The following is a 3,721-nucleotide window of genomic DNA, read 5'->3' as shown; positions in this document are numbered from 1 at the left end:
TGTTTTTAACATAAATAGAAACTGTGTTCTCTAAACACAGATTAGTGTGAACTATGACAGCTTTTAGTTGTAGCGATGTAAACAGACATGTTTTATGCACTTCAACGATAAAATAACGTGTAGTTTTTCAATTAAAATTGTGTTTATTTGGATACATTGTTGTGTTGTGAAGTCACATTTTATACTGTTGATAGGTTGTATAAAACTAACCATGAAGACTGTGTTCTTCAGTCAACACAATTATGTTATGTTTTATTAACCATAACGACTGTATTATTATTAATTTAGTTGTAGCTACTTAAATACCAGATTATTTTAAATATATTTTTAATAGAGTACACATGATAACAACACTTATCTGCCACTTGCAACAAAATCCTTTTCACAATAACACTACTTGACAGGCTTCAGAGCTGGAAGTTTACATAGAACAATAATAGTTATCTATTAATTAATCAAACTCGTATTTTGAAACACTAAGTAAGTGTTTATAATATTAAACTCTACAAACATAATCATGCCCTGCTGATCCTAATGAGCACTAAGTAAGTGTTTATAATATTAAACTCTACAAACATAATCATGCCCTGCTGATCCTAATCAGCACTAAGTAAGTGTTTATAATATTAATCTCTACAAACATAATCATGCCCTGCTGATCCTAATCAGCACTAAGTAAGTGTTTATAATGTTAAACTCTACAAACATAATCATGCCCTGCTGATCCTAATCAGCACTAAGTAAGTGTTTATAATATTAAACTCTACAAACATAATCATGCCCTGCTGATCCTAATCAGCACTAAGTAAGTGTTTATAATATTAAACTCTACAAACATAATCATGCCCTGCTGATCCTAATGAGCACTAAGTAAGTGTTTATAATATTAAACTCTACAAACATAATCATGCCCTGCTGATCCTAATGAGCACTAAGTAAGTGTTTATAATATTAAACTCTACAAACATAATCATGCCCTGCAGATCCTAATGAGCACTAAGTAAGTGTTTATAATATTAAACTCTACAAACATAATCATGCCCTGCTGATCCTAATCAGCACTAAGTAAGTGTTTATAATATTAAACTCTACAAACATAATCATGCCCTGCTGATCCTAATGAGCACTAAGTAAGTGTTTATAATATTAAACTCTACAAACATAATCATGCCCTGCAGATCCTAATGAGCACTAAGTAAGTGTTTATAATATTAAACTCTACAAACATAATCATGCCCTGCTGATCCTAATCAGCACTAAGTAAGTGTTTATAATATTAAACTCTACAAACATAATCATGCCTTGCTGATCCTCATCAGTTTATCCCTGACAGAGTCACGCAATGTCAAGACATATTTTTCGAAACTCGTGTCATTATAGCTATCATAAATGAAACCTAATTTTGAACTAACCTTTTTCATTAACATTTTTGTGCTAAGACAAAACATATTTCATTCGTAAGTTCATAAAATAAATGTCTGTTGACAGGTATTTTGTTTGAAATAATTTCACGTTTTACTTTTTCTGGTTCAGCTTGTATGAAAACAGTTTTTATCTTCCGAACAACGAGCTGACAAAGATACCTTTCTCTTCTCTCTTTTCTTTTTACAGCTTGACAAAGTACAACTTCTAACACATGAAAGATAAAAAAGAGCAAATGAACAGATGGATATCGTGACGGATTTCGAGAACCTTGAAAGCCTCTTTTCAGTAATAGTAAGGTTTTCGTTTTCAACAGTGCTATGTATAGTGGCCATATGATTTCCTGGTTGTCCACAAAACAAAAACGAAATAATGAAAAACCCAGCAGATTTCTCCGAACCATTTATATAACTGTTCCTGAAGTCCTATGACTTGTGAAAAAAATCATTGAAAGTTTGCATTATAGGACGTTCATTACGAATGTTTGAGTTGAAAAAAGTGTATTTACGTATCGATAAAAATAGTATTTCTAATTGTAAGATAAGTATATGTTACTGTTACAATAAGAACTTGTCTGAAGAGTTTATTATATTGATTTTCGTTTTAATGAATTAGTCTTTAATATCATATTAAAACCACGTCCTGTATTGTAACTCTAGCTTTTTGTATACACTCAATATGCAATGTAAGGTACTCACTTACATCTGCGTAAGAGTAAATATCTCAAACTGCCTTTAATATTGCTGTACCTTAATTCGAATAACATAATGGATGAAAGCCTAAATAAATATATTAAGCACATTACACTTATCATATCTAGTGCTGGCAAGGCTTGTCTTATAATATCAGTGCTCATCAGGTCGGACAGGATACGATAAATGCTATTAATATCACCACCTTTCATGAACATCAACTATTATTGTGTGAGTGAACTCTAATTACTATTAATTTTTATTTAAGTCAGGTACAAGCTAGAGTTTTAGGATAAAGATTACCAACACAGTATTATTTATGTGTTTTTATTTCTAACACCGATTATTTATTTATTTTTACTGCTGAACAGTACATAAAGGGATGTATCTATTAATAAGTCAAGGCAAAAAATGATAATAATAATTATTATTATTTCAATATTAAAATTAAAAAAATGTGTACTGAAAAGCTAGTTTTGAAAATTATTTTTAATATTTTTCTTTATCCTCTCAAAACAGTTTGTTTGTTTGTAGTTAAGGAGAAAGCTACACGATGGGCTAACTGTGCTCTGCTCATCAGGGGTATCGAAACCTGGTTTCTAGCGTTGTAAGTCCGAAGATATATCGCTGTGCCATTGGTGTTTAGTGGTCTCTTAAAACAGATGAGTAACTCTAGACCTGTTGCTGTGCTTTGTTTTTTTTTAAAGTATTTAACAACAGCACCAAAAATGTGAATTTATTCATTTTTAATGTGTTTTTGGTCGCTACTTAAAATTAAACCTGTTTGTTTGTTTTGAATTTCGCGCAAAGCTACACATAACCGTCCCTAATTTAGCAGTGAAAGATTAGAAGGAAGGCAGCTAGTCATAACCACCAACCTTCAAGTCTTGAGCTACTCTTTACCAACAAATAGTGGGATTGATAGTCACATTATTACACCGCCATGGCTGTAAGAGTGAGCATGCTTGGTGCGACCGGGATTCGAACCCGCGACCCTCATATTACAAGTCGAGTGCCTTAACCACCTGGCCATGCTGGACCTAATTAAACCTGTAAAAAGGAAAACAGTATCGAAAAGCGAAGTTTATTAAGATATATCGAAACAGCTTTCCACAAGTGAAACAAAATATTAGGTATTTTCAAATAGAAAATGAAAAGTGAATACATAACTCGTAACAGTTAGACGCCTCCGTGGCGCAATCGGCTAACGCGTTCGGCTGTTAACCGAAAGGTTGGTGGTTCGAGCCCCCCCGGGGGCGTTTACGTTTCGGCCTGGCATGGCCAAGCGCGTAAGGCGTGCGACTCGTAATCCGAGGGTCGCGGGTTCGCGCCCCCGTCGCGCTAAACATGCTCGCCCTCCCAGCCGTGGGGGCGTATAATGTGACGGTCAATCCCACTATTCGTTGGTAAAAGAGTAGCCCAAGAGTTGGCGGTGGGTGGTGATGACTAGCTGCCTTCCCTCTAGTCTTACACTGCTAAATTAGGGACGGCTAGCACAGATAGCCCTCGAGTAGCTTTGTGCGAAATTCCCAAACAAACAAACAAACGTAACAGTTAATTGTAAATTCAAGATAAGTCGATGTCAGTTTTAAACCAGTACAATGGAA

At 34.4% G+C, this 3,721-nt stretch overlaps 1 non-coding gene across 1 annotated transcript; it reads left to right on the top strand.

The window, feature by feature from the left end:
• The first annotated feature begins 3,299 nt into the window (after positions 1 to 3,299).
• Positions 3,300 to 3,373, top strand: TRNAN-GUU (transfer RNA asparagine (anticodon GUU)). Its single transcript has one exon. It is a non-coding gene; the product is annotated as a tRNA-Asn (tRNA).
• The last annotated feature ends 348 nt before the right edge of the window (positions 3,374 to 3,721 follow it).

The sequence above is a fragment of the Tachypleus tridentatus genome, chromosome 1 (genome assembly GCF_004210375.1).
Source record: "Tachypleus tridentatus isolate NWPU-2018 chromosome 1, ASM421037v1, whole genome shotgun sequence".
Classification (NCBI taxonomy): Eukaryota; Metazoa; Arthropoda; class Merostomata; order Xiphosura; family Limulidae; genus Tachypleus; species Tachypleus tridentatus.
This window is presented reverse-complemented; position numbering and strand designations above follow the sequence as displayed.